This window comes from Melospiza melodia, chromosome 4 (assembly GCF_035770615.1).
Source record: "Melospiza melodia melodia isolate bMelMel2 chromosome 4, bMelMel2.pri, whole genome shotgun sequence".
In the NCBI taxonomy this organism is placed as follows: domain Eukaryota; kingdom Metazoa; phylum Chordata; class Aves; order Passeriformes; family Passerellidae; genus Melospiza; species Melospiza melodia.
The window spans coordinates 21,199,268-21,222,707 of record NC_086197.1 but is presented as its reverse complement, the minus strand read 5'-3'; the positions used below and the strand labels follow the sequence as shown (position 1 = coordinate 21,222,707).

The window sequence follows — 23,440 nt, the reverse complement described above, 5'->3', positions numbered from 1 at the left end:
GGAAAGAGGGGAGGCAGGGGGAGATTCCCAGTCTCCAGCGGCAGCGTGCCGGGGCTGTTTCCGCGGGCAGCGCCGGGGCGGAGAGCGCCCGGCTCCCCTCGGGACCCGGCTCGCCTCAGGACTCACCTCCCGCCCGGTCCGAGCGCGGCGCCGCCCCCGCGCGAATGGCAGCGGGCGGGCCCGCGGCGGGGGCCGATGTTTACCCGCCGGCTCTCGCGAGAGCCGCGCGCCGCCGAGCCCCGCTCCGCCATTGGCCGCGCCCGCCGGCGCGCGCCTCCCGCCCCGCCCCGCCCCTGCCCTGCCGCCCAGCCCAGCCCCGTCCAGCGGCGGCGGCGGCGCCCCGGGACAGGGAGCGGGACGGAGATCGGGCCGGGAGCGGAGCGGAGCGGAGCGGAGCGCTGGGGCTGCCGCGGCTGCTGCCCTGCTCCAGCCGGGCCATCCCTGAGTGCACGGCACAGGATTCGCTCCAGACGGTTCTGGAATATCCCCAGCGAGGGAGACTCGCCCTCCTCTCCGGACTCGGCCGCTGCCCAGGACAGAAGTTCTGCCTCCTGCCCAGGTGGAACCTCCTGGGCTCAGTCCCTGCCCGTTCCTCTGGTGCCATTGCTGGGCCCTGGAGCAGAGCCTGGGCCCTGCTCGGAGCCCTCCCTGCACACAGGGACACCCAGGGCTGAGGGCCCCTCTCAGCTGGGGCTCCTCTCCAGGCTGGACAGCCCCAGCTCCCTCAGCCTTTCCCTGCCACAGATGCTCCAGGCCCTGAATCATCTCTGCAGCTCCACTGGCCCCACTCCAGGAGCTCCCTGTCCCTGCTGTGCTGAGGAGCCCAGGACTGGACACAGCACTGCAGATGTGCCTCCCAGGGCTGGGCAGAGGGGCAGGATGATCTCCCTCTACCTGCAATCCATGCTCTTCCCAATGCACCCCACGATGCTGTCCCTGCAGCCCAGCATGAACCTTGGCACTCAGCAAGCTCTGCCAGTCGGGACTCCCTGAGGGCTTGTGGCTGTGACATGTCTCACAGTCGGGAGTTAGACTGGCCTCGACTGTGCAGAAGGCAAATCTGTGAGCTCACGTTGGAGGAGTGACAAAGGGCAATCATCTGCTCCATCACGACATGGAGCATGTGGAAGTGAGGGAAAGTTTGTCTTGATGTCATCACTTGACTTGAGGAAAGTTGCTGATGAGGAGGACTTAACTGACAGATTTGGTTTATTTTACCTTGTTAGTCTTTATGTAGAGATAAGGAGCTTAGGAGTTGTGTGCACTAAAGCGGATTTCTTGCCCAGGGATCTCACAATTTCAGGATCCACAGGCAGACCCAGAGAATCCACCATGGACCTCTCAGACCACTGTGAACCTACCTGCTGAGACTGGCTCTTGAAAGCATTAGGTTTGGTGGGTTTGAAATAACAGAAACCTAAATTTAGCATGTTTGAACTTGAATGAGGTGCAGGAGTGCTTCCTGAAGAGACTGACTGTCCTTTGGGACATTTGAACTCCGGTCCCACGTTTGGAGCCTGAGCTAATGAAGTTGTGCACTCATGTTCACCATATTGGAAGTACAGACACTTAATCCAGAAACAGAATTAGCAAGAAGGGAAAAGGCACTCTATGATAAATAAATTCAAAATAAGCTGGTTATGGATCTAGAAAAGTTGTATTTCACCAAAGCTCTCTTCCCAGAGCTGAAGTCCTTAAAAATCTGTGTCAGTAACAGTGGTCAGCGGGAATGACAGACATCCCTACCCCCTAGCAGGAGTCGGGGATGGTTTTGACTTGTGTGTTTGTGAGTTGTAAGCTTTGATTTCAGTACCTCACTCCTGTCTGCTCCCCACAGCTGCCACAGGGAGGCCGGGGGAAGCAGGGTCAGTCTGGGAGGGATGCTGAGGCCCAGCTGTGACAATGAAAATGGAATGAATATTCACAACGTGACGTTCCAGTTCCTGCCTTGCTGCCGGAGCTCCTCTGGTGGGTCCTGCCAGCACAGCAGATGGCAAGCACTGAAAGGCTGTTGTGCCAGTGGAAAATTACTGAATTTTGTTGGTCCTGTGCATGTATGTGGATGTGTCAGGGGGGAAGTGGGGCAAACTTCCATTTATTTAATTATTTTCAAGAGAGAAAGGGAAACAAATGGCTCCCTAAGACTAAAAAAACTACTGGCATGTGAAGAACCAGTCTCTTGTTTTAGAGGAATGAGGCATGTCTGTTTGCATTTCGAGTTTTCTGTATGATTCCATGTAACTTTCCTCATAAGTCAGGATTGTGAATTTTTCTAAATAAAAATGCAATTAAAAAGAGAAACAGTATATTAATAAAAACACTGGCTGTTGCTTAACAGACGTATGGAAAAATTAAGTATTTAATGTTTCTATTTTTATGTGGCTGTAAAAGTATTTATGTTAGCAGACATTCCATCACAAAACACACACGGTTTATTTTAATTTTCTAATTTTAAATATATGTTTTTAACAGAGCTGTACACATAGAAGGTTATCTCACTGCTATAAAAGTCTGATTAATGGGTTCACCACTGTTGCAGTTGCAGTTAGTGGGCTGGTGCCTTGTGAATATTGGAGTTTGTCCATAGTTTTTGAAGGTCTGTGCACCTAGAGAAACTTACAACCAAATGCTCATCCTGAAATGAACCATGGCAGAGCCAAAACAAGCAGATGAATTTGTTTGTTGTTGAAGGAGCGCTGACAGAAATACCTACGGTTTTAACCCAAACTGTGACACAGTGTAACCATTACCAACAGCCCAATAAACTTTTATTCCTGTGTATTTCCACAGCTAGCCCATCATATAGAAATATAAGCACCTATTCACCGAGTAGGAGGGCAGCAGCTCTTTAAGCTGCCAGGCATGGGAGTTACACAAACATTTTGGAACAGAACCTTTGCTCTGAGCATGCAAACTTCTGCAGGCTGCATGCTGTGCCACTCCTGCAGGCTGTGACAATCCCCAGGGTCCTGTGCCCTCAGCTCCGGCTGCAGCAGCAGCAGGATCCACCCCGGGCGCTGCAATTAAAGGCAAACACAAAAGCCCAAATACCTCTTGTCAAATTCCACCGAACCTCTGAAGCCTTCAGAAAACTCAGGGGAACGTCTGTGGCAAAGCAAAACAATGCTGTCCTCGTTATTGTAGTTCAAAGGAGGGAGAGCTTGTCAGAGAAAGGACATTGATGGGAGGGTTTGACATTTCTTTCTCTGCAGTCAATTGGTGTAAAAAATCCAAATTGCTGGATCAGAGTCATGCTGGAGATGTCTCTTGGAAAGATTCAGAGAGGGTTTTAACCATGAAAGCTCCCTCACAACATCAGAAATAACCTAGAAATGTTTAATTCACAAGTAGTTTGCATCTAACTACTTAATCAACATTTAGGAATCGATTCTGACTTTCCTTTCTTTCTTACTGTTGTTCTAATACATCCCAGGTGTATTTCTTAAGAATAAGCCAGAAAAAATCCAGAACACTTGAGATTGGTCAGAAAATAATGCAGAGCTGGGTAAGCATAGTGCAAGCCATTCAGAAACATTCCCACAAATTTTCTACTGGTTTATTAGGACCTTTTTAGCCACTGTTGATGCTACTTGTAATCCAGATTTTACTTGTAGCTCCCTGGTCTGTCTGAATAAGAGAAGTTTATGTTTCTTTATATTCAACAGGTAGAAGACCAGGAAAAAAATGCTTTAATGATTTTTGCTTTGTAATGCTTAATGCTAAACCCAAATGCTTTAATCTCTTTTATGACACTTTAGTGCTGCTACATAATTCTGATAAGATGCTGAGTGCACTGAAGATCTTTAGTTGCCTGATTTCAGTGGGACACAGTAGTGAATCAAATGTTCAGAAAATGCTGAATTGGACAAAAATGTATTTTCTTAATAGGTGGAATGCAAATTTAAAAGAAGGCACATATGGTCATACTTCATATGCAGTGTCTCACGATTGAAATAAACAGTTAAGATCTTGGTTCTGCAAACTCTTGAAGAATGAGACAACTCAGAAATTCATTTGGTTTACTTCTATGAGACCATTCATAGAAGTAACATTTGCTCACCCAGTTGTTTCCTGCCATGCTCCATCTTCAGGAAATCATCATCAATATTTAAAAATACCTAGCAACATCAGAATGTCTGCACTGTTCAGAGCTGGGCTCTGTCTCAGTCACATTTCTGCCTTCCTGGTGGTCATGGCCTGACATCTAGGGAAAAGGAAGAATGGAAAAAATTCAAAAGGAAGAATGGAAAAAATTCACAAAAATTCCTTTAAAACCCTCTCACCCTTCACCTATCCCAAGCCTGATGTTGTCTGCCTAAATAATAAATTGAAGCGTTTTGCTCTTCCAAATGTTTGTGCAATCTATTCTTAAAATCCTGGAAACATCTTGTATTCCCAGCACATGGGACAGCCTGTTGAGTGAAATTCACCTCCTTTGTCCTGGACCTGGTTCTGAGAGCATCTTGGTGTGGATCCCAAATTTGTTACCAGCACAGATGATGAACTGTCAGTTCATGTCAATCCTGGCAGTGCTACTCTTTTTTTTTATATCTTGTTCCTTCTCAGTTTTCTTTATTCCTAGCCTGGAAGCCATTCCATACTCTCATCAGTCATGGTGCAATGTTGCAATTTCTATTACAATTTTGGAAGGAAAGGAACCAGAATTTCACCATTCAAAGTATGAACAAAACATGAATTTAACCAGGGGTACAAAATTTTTGCTGCACCTCTTAATCTAGAGGCAGAACACATCATTTGCTATGTCTCTTAAAAATAAGAAAAAGTTAAATGATGTCAACAAATAAGTAATATTAGTTCAGTTCTAAAAATGAGGTGCCTTTTGAGGGTATTTGAAACAGTTGCATACAGGCAACCACAGTCTGTTCTATATCCACACCCTTTCTGAGAAAGTTCTGGTTTATGCTTTCCTGAAAGCCCAGATAACTTTCTTTATATTAATAGCATCTATGTCACAGGGAAACCATTCCTATTTCCATGTGTATAGTCTAAGGAACAAAGCAACTCATTCAGCTCTGCAAAATCAAGGAAATTGGTATAGTCACCTTTTAGACTGTCAACTCATATCCTGAACATCTTAGCAACTCCCAGCAGCCCTTCCAAAACCAGGATTTTGCCAATTTTCAATACCATTGGAATTACTTCTTTCCTATGTAAGTAGCATTATTTATTAGTATGAATTCCTGGCTTGGCTGTGACTTTTGCAGGCAATTTGGAACCCACAGCATAGTTCTTCCTGGCACAGAGATACCAGATTCCTCAGGCAGGAGTTAAGGATGTGACAATTTTAATTTGTTTTGTAAGCAATTAAAATATTTATAGCTGAGTTCGCTTAAACAACGTCATCTCTTAAAATATTATTCCTGGATTCTCCTTGGACAAAATCCTTGGTGGACTTGCAAGAGACATATTTAGTACATGATCTTTTTCCATAAACAAAGAAAGATGGAAAGTCTGGAACAAAACAGTTAACGAGTACACTAACTATTAATAACTATTTTTAATTAAGGAAACTCAGTATTATTCATCAGTTAGCACAGTCAGCATTGTCCTTCCTTCAAAATTCCAGAGAAAAATAAAGGTTACAATTTTCCCAGTCAATCCCAAGGATACAAAATAATATACTAAACAAAAATACTTGTGTTTTCCAGACATATTATTCTTAGCCAGTATACTTGATCTGTTCTTACACTGGTTCAGTGTAAGAACTTTTTTTCTTAGCAAAGATTCTCTGCAGATTCTTTGCTAACATTGTTTTTTTTCTCATTATCCCAAGAGATGGAAGATCACTGTGTGTTGCAAGCTTAACCACAGTCTGTCTTCTTACGCAGCTTTTGCTTCCTATATGGTGATCAAGTGCATCTTTTCTGTCTGACATAAAGCTCTCAAAATAAATTAGGGAAAAAAAGAAACTGGAACAAGATGTAAACAAAATGATGCAACTTGCCGTTACATTCTGTTCTCTGTTTTCCAACCCTAATGCATCTATTTTAGGGCCTGATACTGAAGTCCCAGTGAACACAGCTTCTGGAGAAGCCTAGGGAGAGGATGTTCTTGCTTGGAAGGGCTGGCTGGCATCACAAAGGAGAGCCAAGGACAGCCAAGCAGGCACAGGAGGCACAGAGAGCGACCAACCTGGCTGGAACTGGAGCTGCCACGTCTTGTGATGTAACTCAGAACACCACACCTCAGTCACAGGGCACAGTCTGGCCCTGGTGCCACAGAATGGGGCTGAAGTGACCAGCTCTTCCTCTTGGTATCTCATGGACAGATGGTCAATTGCAGGAGAGTCAAAACTTGTGCTTCCAGAGCCCATAGATAAATGTATGGAGCCAATGTGGGAGGTAAGAGGATGGAGTACAAGGAAATGAGGTAACTCTCAGTGGGGCTGTGAAGAAGCACTTCTGGAGCCATGAAAGGTTTGTGCAGAAAGGACTGGTGTAAGCTTAGACCATGAGCTTTGTGGTCATGCTCCATTGCTCCATTGCTGACATGAATGATCCAGATGTAACTCAGAGGAGTTGCATGGAAGGGAGGAGATTTTGGTGAGGGAAGAGATCAGAGACATGGTCAGAGATAACCTGAGAAAACCACAGGCAAAGGATCAAGGAGTCTCAGGAGCAGGGCTGCTGTTTCCATGGTGGAAGAAGCAAGGGATCACTGGAAAGAACTTGGAAGGTTTTTCTAACCCAAAGTTAAGCTAATCCAAGGTTAGGGAAGCACTGCAAATCCTTTAGGGCTTAAAAATCTTAAATTAGCTCTCTCCTGCTAAACTTTCACAAAATTTACAGAACCATGAGTCTGGAAAAAAACAAGATGATGATGATGAAATCCCAGAGTTTAGGCAAGTTCTTTAGTTATTTAATCTTTTCTGCCCTGTTCCCCCACTTCTCTCAATTTCAATGGAATAATTGAAAGCCTGAAAAACTCCATCCTAAGTACTCCCACAGATATGCAACCCCTGCTCTGCTGCGTTCTTGATTTACACTTCCAGTCCTTTCACTCTCTGTCTTCCAGCTCCCTTGCCTAGAGCCTGCCCTGTTTCCTAAGTGCACTTAGCAGTACCCGACTGTTCTACTACATTTCCCCAACCACTGACAGCCTGGCAGAAGTTCTCCTCTGTTTCCAGGGTGTGTGAACCTGTTCTTGCCATGCCTTTCATCACTGGTTCTTCTTACTGAACAGGATAGGGGGTGTTGTCCATGTTGTTTGCTGTTTGTTAACACCAGAAGTGTATTCTGGATTTTTAATGCTCATCTGATCTTCAGTGGCAAAGTAGCAGAAAGGACATTTCTCCAACCTAGACAGCAACCAGTAAACTTTGGTTCTGCTACATAAAGAGAGAGAGAAAACTCTTTGCAGAACTAGAGCTGTCAGCCCTTGATATCTGGGCATTTCTCACATATCAATGAAATGCAGGAAAAGTCTTCAGGGTTAAAAAAAATGATAGTTCTCATTTTGGCAAAGGTCAGTTCTGAAATGAGCTGGTCTTGCAAATTGGCTTAGCTACCTTTAGCACCTAATGTGAAGCAGGAGATTCTAGGCAAAACATTTCAAAACCAAAGTGTAATTCTCATTTGAAATGGGGGTTTAAGAGCCAGTTTTTCTATGTGTCACGCAATCACTATGAATATACACAAAATTAACCCATTTTTTAGAAGAAGATTAATTGTTTTGCTGGTGAAGTCTTAATAAGCTATCAAGAATCGGTTCTCATTTGACCAGGATATTATGGGATCCCTGTCCATTTATCTGTCCTAGTTACAAACACAACCACACACAGTCTGTAACAGAATCTGGCACATGGAGATGTGAGTGTACTGACCTAGGCAGCAAAATCTCTGGCATTCTGAAGCTTTAATGCCAATAAAGAATATGTACCCTCTCCCATTCATGCCAAAAGTGGCCCTCTGTAAGTTTCCAGATGAAGCACTAACTGCTCTGACAGCTTCCCAAGAGCTCTGGCATTCCAGCAAGAGTTTTCAAAGGTTACTAAGGAGATGGACTGGTCAACCATTGCATCTGTAGGTCAAGCCCGTGTGAAATTGAGACAATCACCCTGTGGAGACCAACCTGCTAAATGGGATGACATTTTGGAGGCTCACCTGTGTTGCAGGCAGAGTTTGCAGTGATACCAACATCTGCCCAACTCAGCCTAGAGATTTGTTCAGACACTTCTATGCCATTTTTCACAGTAAAAAAAAACCCAAACATGCTGTAATTTCCTTTTTGCTCCTTTTCTTTGTGGAACTTACTTTTGTTGCTGTCCTTTTCCACTACCAAGGTAATTGCAAGCATAAATTCTGTAAGTAGCCTTTTCACTTTTAATATACCACAACTGCATCCTGGATTATAATGATCTAAGCACAGTCTCCATCTGCAGAAGAGAAGAAAGTGATTTCAAGCTAACAAAATAGCTACAAACTTAATGCAGCCTCACACTTGTTTAGACTACTAATGAGGGAGAGCAGGGAAATGAAAACAATTCTGTTCCATTCCACTTATCTTGTGGGCTTGGATCTTTAAATGAAAATAATCCAATTAATTGTCACAGCATGAAGAAAATAGTTGGGTCTGATAAAAAACGAGGCAGAGCCCTAAAGAAAAAAAAAAAAAAAAAGTATGTTTAAGGTCTTAATTTAAGCCAACAAAAGATCTGGTTCCCATGGACTGATTCCAGAGCCTTCTGTGCATTGTCCCTGAATGGGTCCAATGTCACACAGAGGTGGAGCAGCCAGCCCGGGCTCATTGCACTGGACCAGCAGGACCAGTTGTGTAATGCTGGATCTCTCACTGTCCTGTTGGATGGAATTCCTGTGGAGCCTCAGGAGCTCAGAGCTCTGTGCACCAATGCAAGCAGAGCAGGTAATTAAGCCTGCAGGGCTCGAGCCTGCTGTGGAGCAAGGCCACAGGGGGCCCAGGGAGGAAAAGCTTTTTAAAACTGCATCAAACATCAAATACCCAGCACTCTGTTCTTACCCTCCCAGTTCCCAGTCAAGGATCTGCCACGTTTCTCAGGAATTACTGGGATTCAGAAGCACAGGCAATGAGCTGCCAGCAGGGAGGCAGTGGAGCTGGAGCTGCCAAAGCTGTTTCTCAGTCTCTCCAAAGGAACAGAATGTTAATCAATGTACTCATTTTTCTCCTTCCACTGTAATTAGCCATGCATGACCACAGCTTGACCGCCTGAGTTAGCTCAAAACTGTGGAGAAAAATCAGTGTACTCAGAAGAATTACTGACCAAAGAGAGTAGCTATGGAAGGACAAGAAGCAGTCAGATATCTGGCCTGGTTTGGTGGGGGTCAAAGCAAACAGTGAGATGATATGGAGTGCAGACAAAAAGGTGCAAGCACGGACAAAAACTCTCTTAGTTTTCTATGGTTTAACTAGTCTCCTGTCTCCCTGGGACAGCAGCACTCTTTAGTAAAAACCATAGCTCCAAGGCTATTTCCAAAGACATTGCATATATTAGAGTTCTCCCACTAGCTGGGAATTTTTCATCAGCTGAACAAACTCGGAAACCCTTCTCTCTAATGAGGCTCCTGTCCTCCTTCCAGAGCAGCTGTGGCTGCCCCATCCCTGGCAGTGTCCAAGGCCAGGCTGGATGGGGCTCTGAGCAACCTGGGATAGTGGAAAGTGACCCTGCCCATGGTTGGAATGAAATGGTTTTTAGGTCCCTTCCAACCCAAACCATTCTGTGATTCTTTTCCATACAGAGGTGGGGGACTGATGCACAGAGCAACTGTAAAATCACAACTGAAACTTTTATTTCTGCACCCTAAGTAGTGGCTACTGAGAAAACATCATGGCAGTGAATATGGAGAGGAAAAAATGTGTTGAAAGCAAACAGCAGCCAAATTTTTCCGACAAACTGGAGAAATTTCTCATCAGAAGAAAATATTCCAGAAGTGAGAAACTGGTCAAATGGTTGAAGGGGCAAAAGAATATCTGAACTCACTTTTCATAAACATTTGTTGCAATAAATAAGATCTGGAAGTGTACAACATCAGGATAACATGAAAAATAGCAGAAATAACACAACATCAAGTTTACCTCCCAGCATAAATGGAATTAGTCTCTAAATTCCCTTCTAGATCTGTCTGTGCCTGTGAACCTGGAGCTCAGCAACACTGGCTGGCAGGGACTCTGCAAATTATTATGTCCAAACACCCACTTGAACTGGGGCTGCCACCAGCTCATGGGTTGTCTTGTCTAGCAAGGTTCTGGAAACCTCCAAGGCTATCTACTGCAGTGTTTTTCCATCCTCCCATCAAAAACACATTCTAGTGTCCAATCTGGACTACCCAGAACAGTTTGTGGCCTCAACATCTTCATAGACCATCTTACAGTGCTGAGAATTTGGCTCTTCTATGGCTTGACATTTTTGTAGCTCCTATCCAAGCAGTTGTGTTTTCTTTTTAATTCAACATTTTTAAATGATTATACTACTTTACAGGATGCCAAAAGTGCTACGGGATCCTCTTTGTAACTGGCAGTGGGGAATGGGTCTCTCCACAAGGAATATTTGCTTATCCTGTGGCTGTTTGCAGGAGGAGCACAGCCACTGAGGTCCAAGGACACCAGTCAGAGAGAGGAGAGTAGAATAAGGAGATCCAGTGATATTTGTTTTTCTTTAGGATGAAATGCCTTCTTTTCATTTTGAGGCATTTATATTTTATATTGCAAGCTTACTAATCAACTGGTAAACATTTCAACCTCTTGGCTGGGACTGTGAGCTGCTTCTGCAGCTGATAATCTCCAGCCAGCAGTGGCCATCAAGAGGTGTTGATGTTGTTGTCTTCTATACTATTTTTGTTGTCTTCTTTACTATTCCCTGAAAGGTGCATTGGCTGTAACCTCTAATAGTCCTGAGCATATCTGAAAACTCACTATTCTATACATATGCCTATGGATATTGTAAGAATCACACTGCTCTCAGCTTCTGGGATCACCTGGAATCTTTGTGGAGAGCTCTAGGCCTAGTGCAATGTAACCCTGTTAAACCATCTGGCTGAGAGATATTTTTCCCCTAGAAGTTGTTCTGGAGCCTGAGTTCAGAGCTCTTGATGGCACACTGAATGTTGCATGGATTAAGTCAGGCCTTTTATTGCCTCTTATTGCCCATTAGAGGTTTTCTGGCAGTGCATGCTGGCACTGAACTGCTGTCAGTGTGTTTCTTAGACTGCCCCTGAGGGTGGTTTTGCTCTCATCTAGTCTCATCTATTTTGCTTTTTTAGATGATTTTTTGTTAGACAACATCAGTTGCTGCCAAAGCAGGCATGAAGCACACAATGCAGTAAGCAGGTATTTAGGTGAAACACTTTGTGGAAGTGGGCTTCACTGGACACTTCTGAGGTTTGGGGTGCTCTGGGCAAAATCCAAGGCTGTGGCTCTCCAAGCTAAGTTCAGGTGTAGCAATACAAGTTTTATCACAAGAGATGCTGACCAGAGTGTTCTGCTTGTTCCTCCCCTCTCTGTAAGGACCTATTTTATTGAAATAATGTTAAAGTTATTCCTTACAGTCCTCTACAAAATATTAGTGAAGCTGAACACTGCAAGCACCTCTACTTTCCCCTCATTCAAGAAAAAAATCTATTCCAAGCAGGTTTTTTATGCTTCTGCTGTTCTGGCGTGTCATACTGAGCCAGACCATTAATTTTAGCTAAGTGATCACTACATTTGTGCTTTTTGGAGCTTGCTGTTTTATATCCATTCTTCATTTGATTTCAAGCTCACATGCTGTATTTTGCATGTAATTCATGGTCAACCAGCTACATGAACAGAGCTAACCCTGTCAAAGTGCAAACTATCACTACATTTTAAATAATTGTCTGCAGCCTGGTCCAGGATTTCTTTACTATTCTTGATTAGGTAAAAAGATGAAAAGCTGCTTCTCTTGCCAGTAAAAATCACATTTCAGTAGATGGACTTTTAAAAAGATCATGATGTAGCACAACTGAACCAAAGAAGGCAGAGCTTATGCCATTGTGTTATTACCCTGTCCAATTGTGCCATTCCCCTGTCCAAGAACTATTTTGAATCAAGTAGAATTGAAAAAAAAAAGTCACTTAAGAACTCTTGGAAAAATAGAACATTCACCAAGGAATAATTAATAAGTAACCTACTGATAAAGCTGTTTCATGCTTCAAGTGTTGCCACATCTGGTCCAGCAATTTTGACTTATCTATTGGTAAAACTTCCTGGTTTTGTTTTAAATTGCTGCAATTTCTTCCCCTTATGTCTAAAGCACCAGGCAATGCCTTCTATAAGCCAGAGCAAGTGGCCAAATGTCCCAGTTCTTGATTGAGCAGTGGCAAGTCACTTTTATACAGTACCTCTGGAGCTGCCCCATCTTCTCCAGGCACACACTCACCTCATGGAGCAGATAGACACAGGCACTGATAAAACAGGGCAAACAGCTGGAGATCTGCAAGATTAACATGTTATTTGTAAAACTACATCAGCTGCAAGCAGGAGAGGCTCCCAGAGACTGGATGGCTGCAATGGCATGAAGCAGGTGACAGATTTCTGCTGCTCTTGCCTGTAATGCTGCTCTGAGGTGTGTAGTAACATCAGTGAGACAATCAGGAATAAATGCATCTCAATTAAAAATTTCAGCCAAGACTCCAATCCCTTTTCTTGTGAAAATTTCATCACACCCTTCTTCAGGTGACACCTCTGACCATGTTTGGGGATGTCACAGACATCTTTTATGAAAAATCCTTTCCTTAGGATTTTTCCTCCTGAGAAGCTGAGAGGCCTCAGGAACAAAATGTAAACATTGATTATCTGCTGCTGTGGAATGCAACAGGTGCATCTGTGATTGGTCTCATGTGGCTGTTTCTAATGAATGGCCAATCACAGTCAGCTGGCTCAGACTCTCTGTTCGAGACAGAAGCGTTTGTTTTTCATTCCATTCCTTTTCTATTCTTAGCTAGCCTTCTGATGAAATGCCTTCTTCTATGCTTTTAGTATAGTTTTAATATAATATATATAATAAAATAATAAATCAGCCTTCTGAAATATGGAGTCAGATCCTCGTCTCTTCCCTCATCCTAAGACCCCTGTGAACACAGGCACAGGGGATCTGCCAGGAAAGGGAATCCTTAGAGAGATAGCTCCTAAATGTGAGTTATTGACCAAAGTTCAAGCAATATTTAAATCAGGCACTGAAACTCTCAACCCAGTTTCTTAATCTCTCTTAAAAACAGTCCCTTCAGCAAGGCTCCTGATGAGTGCCAAAATAAGATATTTTCAGGTAAAGTGTTCAGAGAAGCAGGCACCATCCACATCACTGTCAATGACAGAACACGGCAGCACTTACCCAGTTCCAGTTCCCAGCTGAATTCCAGTCCTACACTGTTGAGCTCAAGGGATGCTGCTCTTCTCAACCATTGTCACCTCTGCCTTCTTATTCCTTCCTATTGCAGCAAGGTTGTCCCCTTGTGGCACCACTCATGGGACAAAACTTCCCTGACTTCTGTGCTCGTGTGAGGTTTTGGCTTTAGTGACAGAGCTGAGGGCAGCAACCTCATCACTCCCACCTTGCCTCTTCTCCCTCATTAATGGCTTTTATCACCACAGCATCTCTTCCTCCAGTAATTCTTTGGAGAGAAAGGACCCTGTTAATTTCACCTGTCTTCTCCTGTGTGCATCCTAATGATGAGGTTCTAATTAAAAATACAGAGAAGGACTATGTTGTAAGGAAAGTTGACTACTAGAATGACTAGAGAAGTAAGAGCAAGCCAAAATGCAGGTCTTGTTGAGCTAAGGTGCTTGAAATAAAGGGAATTAGAAATGCAATAAGTTGTTGGTGATTTTTATATAGTATCTATCTTGCCAACAGAAGGTGATTTATCTTATACTCAATGCCGGTCCTATATACACACAACAAGAGTAACTTTTTAAACTTTACCTGAGTGCAGGAAGAAACATGACCAGCATTAAGGAAATTAGCAGGAAATTTCTCAGGAGCTGTGCTAAGGGACAGCTTTTTAAAATGCCTGTTTGTGCATGTGTGCATGTTCATGTGTGTTTGAAGGAATCAGGTTTACAGCAAAAAGCATCCATCAAAATCCCTGTGCTGGTGGAATGAAGTTTGACTCACACTCCTTGAGAAGGGTGGAGTGTGTGGATTCAGACCTGGCCCTTTGGTTTATGTATTTCTCCATTTGGTTTTACTGTATGAGTCACAAAGTACCTAAAAATTCACAGATGGAAAAGGCTGAGAAATAGCACATCTATTTTTTATGATCAACTGGACCAATTTACCATCCCAGACAGGAAGGACAATAAAATGAAATTAAAAATCTAACCTTTTACTGAAACTACTTAATGTATTCCTTCATTCAATTAGGAAATATGAACAGTTCTAGTAACCACCAAGAAACATGAAGTCATTTGTAAAGAAACATTAAGTCATTTGTAGAAAGCTCAGATTATTACATCATCTGTCTGAACAGAGATTTATTGCTGCTAAAATTCTGTGCTGCAGAAACACAGCATCAATAAATCATCATTTACCTTGCCAATAGCTTTAATAGGAGAGGGAACAGGCTGGAAATTTTTCTGGATGCAGTGATACTCCAAAAGAAGATCTGAGACATGAGCATTATTGCCATTAGGAGTAACGATATTTACTTGTCTCTCATAGGGAAGTCAGGATCAGACCTGCACCAAAAAAAAAAAAAAAAAAAAAAAAAAAAAAAAAAAAAAAAAAGGGGAAAAAAAGAAAAAAAAAAAAAGAGAAAAAAAAAGGGATTTGAAAATTCTGCTTTGTGTCATTCCTTGTGGATGTTGCCACCCCTCTGGCTGCCAGAACTGCTCAGGAGGATACAGGTGAGTGTTCCTCACTCACACCAGTGGAAGTGACTGATAACCTCCAGCTTGTGCCAAAAAGCAGCAGACTGGGAGGATTATTTATGCCCAAATATTCGTGAGGTCTTTGCAGCTGGAAGTACAATATAAATTCTGAATGCTGTTGGTTAAGTGTGTGGAGCTCTTGGCACAGCTGAGGAACTGCAGTTTACAATGTGTCTTCTCTTTATGGGGAGAGATTTTAAATGACTTGCTGTTCTCAAACTTGTTACTGTGTTTAAGATAACAACTTAACAACTTCAAGGTAGTTACTGTGTAATTCTGCAAAACAACAGAACTGTAATTTTAAGGTTGGTAGGATGGGTGTTTGTATGGCTAAGGCATTACTAGCTCTTCTATGGTCTCATATGTACTTTTCATTTCTTGCTTTTATACTAACCCTTGACATTTTGTCATCTTTTTGAGCATTTCCTTACTGATTGGGGATTTTGGTCCAGAAATGTATTCCTTTCTCTAATTTTAAAGAAGACTGGATAGACATTAGTTTTTTTTCCCCTATGTGATATTTCTGTTTTTCATTATACTTGTTAAAAACTACACCCTACATTTAACTTTCCTTAAATTGTATTCCTAGAACTCTTAATTCTGCACTCCCTTCAATACAGTTTACATTTCTGATATTTTTTAATTGTCTGAGTGTTTAACAACCACAGTCAAATACCTCTCAGTTTCCACCCAAGAAGACTTAAAAACCCCTTCAAAAAGAAGTAGAATTTGTTCCAAAAGTAATCTCCAGTAAGGAACTGAAAACAAGCCTTGATATTTCTAATGTCAAGCTATTTCACATCTGCTTTTACATCAGAAGAGAAACTAAAGTGAAAGCACTCAGCATCTTTCCTGTTTGCAGGTTGTCTTTAGCAGGGAGCTCAAGGCTGGAATGGGTGGAGTGGCCCTGTATTTATTGATCTCACCTCACTTGTCACCTGTCAGCTATAAAAACTCTTAATGTATCAGAGGGAAATGCTTCAAATGCAACATGGGGATTTTACAGCAAGAAAATTGCTTGAACTGAACCTTGGGAATTGCATCATTAAGCAGCAGTCTCAATGCAGAGGTCACAGTAATAAAATGATAATTCCTTATATTTTTTTACTGCATCAGAGCTGAGGGGTGGAAGCTGCATGACTAAGGATTTATAAAACCAATCTCGTGGTGACTGCAGTCTTTAAGCTAAAGAAGGAATTTATGCTGCCTGCTCATATTCACAGGCTCTCAGTTTCTCTATTACTGTTTCAAATGTTAGAAAAAGTGAAGCTGTGGACATGGGATTTGTAAATTTTTCTGTCTGCTTTACAAACTGTGGCGCAGTGACCCATAAATGGGTTTATGCACTGCAGTACATGGACATTGGAAAATGAGATTCTGAGAAAGCAGCCAGTTAAGTAAGAAACTCCCCAAACCAGCCAGCAGGAAATGCAGAGAGGTATGCCCAAGGTGAGTGCCCAAAGACAGTGCAGAGATTAAGTAGGTGATTCCCTGGGTGCTTCTCCCTCTGCATAAACTCCCTTGTTGAGTCTGGTGCCTAATCCAGCTCCTGGCATATTAAGGAAAAGGAAAAGGAAAAAGCCCAAATCCAAAGATAAATTGCATCCTATTTCAGCTGCATGTTAAGGCAATTGTTAAAGCAATTGTTAAGGCAGATAGACACTTAAAAACCCACAAATTTACTGATTTGCAGTGGGGGTGTAAAAATAAGTCTCCTAATGCTAGTCTTGTTTGTGTTTTGGCCTGTCCCTCTCTTGGTTCCCACTGTGGGGATTGCTTCCATTTGTATCTCTCATAAAAAGTATTGGAGCAAGGAACTTTTTCCCAAGGAAAGGGAGAAGAACAGGGCAAAAGGCACAGAAGGCTGCAACTTAGAATGTGTGTTCCCACCTGTGACAGGCTTTTTGTGACAAAATATTTATCAAAGGCAGGTAAAGCACATCTGTTTTCATCCTGTGTATGGTTCAGGGTTTGATTTAATTGTTTTCCTGGAACCAGAGCTGAACAAGCCAGAGCCAGTTTTGCCTTGCAGAGCAGACGCCTCAGGGCTAAAGTGCAGATTGAGCACTCCTATATTTCTTTACAGGTAAATACAGGTGTGCCAGGAATTCATGGGTGCAGAAGGAAGTACCCATAGCCCCTAGAAGCAAGGGGGGGAAGCTCTCTTAGGAAGCTTTGCTCTTGTCTGGGTTCTCTGTTCAAGGCATTTCAGGGGAGGTGTTCCGAGGATGAGCACATGCTCCAGTCTGATCCCAGCAGATCAGCAAATCCTGCATGGAGCAGTGCAAACCTATGGCATGTGATGTTCCCAGGATAAAACCAGGTGTGTTTGAAACCTGCACTTTTCAGACTTGGAGGCTGAAGAGCATTTCCGTCAAACACAAAATCCAAGTAGAAAGAGGAGATCCTTCAGGGCTCGGGAAGACCTCAGGAGGTAATAGAATTGGACTGGGCTGATCAGCCCTCCCAAACATGGTGCTTCCACTAATTGAAAGCTGGTTCTTGACAAAAAAAAAGTCTGTATCAGGGAAAAAACAAAAGACTAGATGTATCTTATGGATCTTTATGGGTGTTATAAAAAATTTATAGCTTCTTGTGGATTGCTGGCTCATGGTTTGGGATGAAATCTTTAAAGGGAGGATGCATGTTCATTAAGATACACTGACACTGGGAAACCAGTGCTTTTCTGTAAGGTATGAACTCTCAGCCAAACTTGCTCTTTGCTTTGTTCTGGGTTTTAGAGTGCTATGGTTTACCAGCACAGGATCTCCATTCACTTTATTCCTCTTGACAGGATTTTTGGGGTTACTGAGTATTCTACAAGTGATCAGGCATTCCTATGACCTCAAAAAATCAGCTGAATCAATTGAAAATGTAGCCTTGAGCATAACAAGAAGCACTGGTGTATGATGAACTTGTGAGAGCTGGATCCATATGTGAGAGCTTGATCTCTTGGCAGTCTGTGTTGTCAGGGACCAGAAGAAAACACCCAGCCCAAGATGTGTGTGCAGAGTGTGATTAAACATCTCAGTAGCTCTCCACAGGTCCTCTGTGCTTAGATTTGAATCACTCTTCCCCTGTGTCCCTTATGAAAATGGGAGCAGTTTTTACAGTAGTGGGATGATGGCAAGAGGAGCACCTTGTGGGCTGTTGGAACCTCACCACTGGAGAGCAAATCCAAGAAAAGCAGACAAAAGGCAAAAGCTTCCCTGTGGTTGAAAGGTTCAGCTTTGTGAATGCTGATGCAGACCTATTTTGTTTACACACTTGCTAATGAATGGTGTTTGTCTAGTTGTCTCACTAGACTAATGGTTAGTTTTACTCTGTAAATAAGACAGTCTGTGGTTATAGCAGAACAGAATCTCTCACTGTGAGTTTGTCAAATAAATGCAGATTGTGAAATACAAATATCTACTCTGTCCTGTGAGCAAAAGCCTGCATTGTAATTGTGCAAAGAGTTGTCTGGTTGAGCAAGAAACCTCCTGTGAAACACACAGGGTCAGGAAAATACAGGTGGTGAATTTGAAATCCATGAGTAATTTCAGACTTGGTTACATCCAGCTGGTTTGTGTTGCTGAAAGCATCATTGTTTCCCCAGTGTTGGAAGGAAGGACAGAGTTTTGGGGTAGATCACCCAGCATTTGTCTGATAAGGGGTTGGGTGCACAGCCCTCAGAGCCTGCTGCAGACCAAGGGGTTTCATGGGATAGGGACCATGGGAAGCAAATATGGCTTTGCAGTGAGGGTAAGGATGGTAATCCTGGAGTAAGGCAATACCATAAAGTTGTGCTTGCTTATATGCCATGATGATGCTAATTTATATTTTATGGTGACACACTGCCTCTGCTGACTGTTTAATCCCTAAGAGAACTCGGCACCTGCAAGCTCCTGTGGCTCTTGCAAGTGGTTGTGAGTGGATGTGAGCTGAGGACCTCTCCCCCATCACCCTGAAAGGCAGCTCACAGAATCAGTCCAGACACAGGGTGCTTTAGGTGAGAGAAATTCCCTCTTCATGTGGCAGCAGCCAAAGAGCAGTGCAGAGATGTGTAAAAGGGCTGGTCACTTCTAGGGGCTGGGAGTTCAGAAGGTGCCTCAGAAAGCTCCTAAGCAGCTTTATGCTCACTCCAGGCTTTTCCTGCTCTGCTCCTCTGTGGCACAGAGCAGAGCACTGCCCACATCTCACTGCTGCCCTGCCTAGCATGCACAACATCCTTAATTAGCAGAAGCACGAGAATGAGACAAGACATGAAATTGCTGATGTGGATGAGTATTTCACAGACATTTCTCTTTTAGTCAGTGAAAAGAGCAAACTGAAGATGTGTCAGTGTACTCACAACAGCATCACTCAGGATGACCATGCACGTGATGAAGCAAATTGCTTTCAGGGAAGTGACTCACTGCTTTGGGTTTGCTTTCTTATTTTTTTTTCTTGCATTATACATAATAAGCATATAAATGTGTTTTTGTTTATGGATGGCTCTGGGACAAAAATACACACTGTTTGCATTATCAGTTAAGTAATCCATGTCTGCCTTTATCCAAGGGTGCAGGCATCAGGAAACTGAAACAACTGAAAGATGACAATCATGTAATAATTATGTTTCAGTGTCTCCTCATATTGAGTCAGATCATTTTGATGGAGGATAGCTTCTGGGAGATTGTTCTCCCTGAGCACCTCTTAGAAGTTGTGAGAGTCAGCATGTTTTGCCTTGCTGTGTTTATTCTGAAGTACTCAGACCTCTCTTGTCCTGTTGTTCTGGTTAATTTGTTAATGGATAATTGATTTCAAGGGAGAGGAAAGTTTCCTGTTCATAGTCAACTTTACAATCCTGCCTGCCTGGATATGTAGGATGGCAAGATAGTGGCTCCCAGATCCTATTTCTGATCTTCCACCTCCTCCCAGTAGGTATCTGATGTCCTGGTTTACCATGTGCCCCAGCCAACAATTATGCCTGAGCAAGTCAATACTGAACAGGTGTCCCAGGGTGCAGCTTATCAGGTGCAGATTAACATCTCAATTCTACTGGATTCAGGGACTTGTGCGCTCTTCAGAAACACACAGCCACTCACCGTAGGAGAAGAAAGTTGGGTTAGTGGTTTTTTGTTTATTTTCCCCACTAACCCGAAATAGAGAGCTGCAAATTTAACATTGTGTTTTATGTAAAACTTCCCGTGTGGTTTCCAACATGTCATTAGCTGAATTTGCTGTTGTCTGTAAAGAAATAATGTTTCACTGGCATTTGTGCCCTTGAAAGTCAGCCTTCAGTTCACTGGGGCTCTGCAGCCACTTGCAAGTTGTTTTAATTTAGGAGCACGGGACAAGTGTTAGAGATCCTCTCTGCTTAAGAATTCTCTGCTTAAGAACATTAAGAAGTATTTCAGTACTCATAAAAGTGAATGCTGAGCAAAGGTAATTTGAAAATTATTGCTGTGATTATCAAACTGCAGTACCAGTAAATAATGTGGTATCATAAATGTAGTAAATAATTTGCATCCAATTTCCACATTTTATTACAGCGTCTGTCTGGAATTTGAAGTGCTTCATCCCAGCCAGTTTCTGTAGCTCAGCCCTGGGGGAAGATCAGGGTTTGCTGGTTTTGTTAACTCTTGAAAGCAAAAATCAAAGATGGCAATTGCATCAACTTCCTACAGCCAGGGGTGGAGGAGGCTCCCCTTTCAATAGCTTCAGTGCCACATTCAAATCCTCCTTTAACCCTTGAAGTTTAGCCCTGGTTTTATCGCTGATAGTCCTCCTAAGACTTCAGAGAAAACGCTCTGTGCAGCAGGAAAGAGCCCAGGGCTGTATCGAGCTCTGGCGAGGCAGCTCAGACAAGCCAAGCTGGCAGGACCTTGCTGTGCCAAGGGCATCCTGCTGGTGACTCACCTGTGTGGCTGCCTCAGTGGCACCATGAACTATTTCCCTACTTACCTGAGCTGCACGTGCAAGTGGGATGTGTGTGCAGGTTTTGCTTTGCTACAGAGAAGTGTGGTGAGTGCTGCCACGGCCCCATGCTTGCATTATGCAGAGAAGTTCATTGTGGGAATGCAGATGGATGGTTCTGTGCCTCACACCCATATGGCTGACGCTCTCCAGCTGCCACACGTGGTGGCACAGCTGACAGCAGCCTGTGCCTCGCTCTCCCCTTGCCCCACTCTCCATGTTCTGGGGCTGCACTGGATCTGTGTCACTGCGTGCCATCAATTTACCACCTGGCTTGCCTAAAAAGCTGTCACAGCTGCTTGTGGCTGGCATCTTTCAGTTCCCAATGTGAAACAGCCTCTGAGAGGCCACCACTGATCTGGTGTCTGCCTCTGGTGGTTTCATGGGCATGAGCAGAGAAGATTGCTTTTTTCTCCCATTGTGTCCATTGTGGTTATTCCTCAAAAGGCTGGGGCTGCTCTTCTGAGTTTATAAGAATGTGAGTGTAAGAGATGGCTCTGCAGGCCCTCAGTGTGTGCTTCCTCAGTGTCATCGCACAGGACAGGAGGTTACCCTGGAGCAGAGGGATTGCATTTGGGTGCCTGTGCACCTGTGTTGTTCAGCATTTCCCCCTAATCATGAGTGACCCCCCTACTTCAACATCTGATGCTGTTTCTGTCCCAGGTGGAAGAGGACACGCCCCTCCCCATCAGTGCCAGCGTATCCAGTGCACTGTCACATGGTTTCTCTCCGAATCTCCTGCAGCTGATGAGGACAGCTGCAGCCTCATGTCCCACAACTTCCTTCTACTGGATTCTGCTCACACAGTGCTTTTCAGAGTCACCTGTTCCAATGGAATGTGTAACCACCTGTTGTCAGGATAGACCCACATTATGGACCCATACTGATCCCACATGTGGCCAAATCAAGTTCAGGGGTTGCTGATGCACTGCACACACCTTCCAAACCATCAGTACAGGTCAAATCTTCAGCATCTTCTAGTCTGTCCATCACAATGAAAATTCCCTTGGGAGAGCAGACTCAGAGATGCTTCTGCTGATCAGAACTTCTTATAGATTAAATAATCTATAGACTCATAGAATGTCAGAATGGCTGGGTTGGAAGGGACCTTAAAGATCATCTTGTTCAAACCCCCTGTCGGACCAGCACTGCCTGGGTTGGTCATGGCCAGGGTTGGTCACCTTGAAAGATCAGCCAGTTCCACCTTTCCTGCCATGGCAGGGACACCCTCCACTGTCCCAGCTTGCTCAGAGCCCCATCCAGCCTGGCCTTGGACACTGCCAGGGATCCAGGGGCAGCCACAGCTGCTCTGGGCAACCTGTGCCAGGGCCTCACCATCCTCACAGGGAAGAATTTCTTCCTGATATCCAATCTAAACCTGCTCTCTGTCAGTGTGAAGCCATTCCCCCTTGTCCTGTCACTCCAGGCCCTTGTCAAGAGTCTCTCTCCATCTTCCCCGTGGGCTCTCTTCAGGCACTGCAAGGCCACAGTGAGGTCACCCCAAAGCCTTCTCTGCTCCAGACTGATCAATCCCAATTCCCTCAGCCTTTCCTCACAGCTCAGAGTACAGTGCATTGTCTCCTTAGGTGGTTCTCCTAAAAGGACCCATTGAAGTTGGGTTTTTGCTGTATCAGGGTGTATCAGGAGAACACAAGGATCTGTTGACTGACAGGCAGCCTATTCATCAGATCCATGTAGTGATGGTTTGTTCAGGGAAGTTTACCAGGTTTAACTGGCTGCCATAATGCATGGGCATGAATCTTTTAGCCTGGATTCAGCCTCGCAAAGGTTCAGAGCAGGCAGATCACATCCACACCATGGCTGCTTTGCTATGCTCTGGAGCTAATTTTAGGAGCAGAACATAGTTGTAGCAGATAAGGAGCTGCATTTGTGAATTGATACCAGCAACATCAGCTCACAGTGAGATCACAGCACTGTGGGTGTCCCAGAGCAGTGTCCTGAGAACAATGGCCCATTCCCAGCAGGCGGGGGGCAGTGGGGATGCCAGGGTGAGTGAGGAGCTTGTTTTCTCCTCACCAGCCTGTGGCTGCTCCTCCAGGCTGAGCTGCAGAGCCGCTCTGGGCACCCAGCAGATGCAGCCCTGTGCAGCAGTGACATCTCCTTTTGCCTGTGTCCCTCACACTCAGCACAGGGAGCCCCTGTGGCTGTCTTGGCTGTTTTGGCTTTCCCAGTTCAGTTTAGACACAAACCTAGGCTGGGTCCAATCAGGCTTTTCAAAGGGATCTAGGTGAGCCTGAATCCCTCTTGTCAGTCTTGTGCTCACAAACTGTATAAGATCCCAAATAGAGATTCAGCTTTTCTAACACATTGTTTATGCTTTTCTTCATGCTTTCCTCCTCTAATGTGAAAATTCACATTTTCCTTTCTGCATGAGCTATTTTTTACCTTTCTTTACTTGGGTCTTGGGCATGCTATGCAGGCAGGCTCTTAATGCCGGCCTGCTTCACCCATCAGCAGCACTCAAGCAATCCTTCTACTCTGGGCAGCAAGATCTGTTTCCAGGCTCCCTCTAGGATCTGGCCCCACCTTTTCTAGCACTTTTTGCCCACAGAAGGGTTCCATGCAGCCTGGGCAAGGATTTTATGCCCGAGAGCTGAAG

At 44.0% G+C, this 23,440-nt stretch overlaps 1 protein-coding gene across 1 annotated transcript in view; it reads right to left on the bottom strand.

Moving 5' to 3' along the window:
• Nucleotides 1–177, bottom strand: part of STK38L (serine/threonine kinase 38 like) — a 46,278-nt gene extending 46,101 nt beyond the window's left edge. The window contains exon 1 of the mRNA XM_063154189.1: nucleotides 127–177. The gene's annotated coding sequence lies outside the window, so the exon portion shown is untranslated. The remainder of the gene's footprint in view (nucleotides 1–126) is intronic.
• Nucleotides 178–23,440: the final 23,263 nt, after the last annotated feature.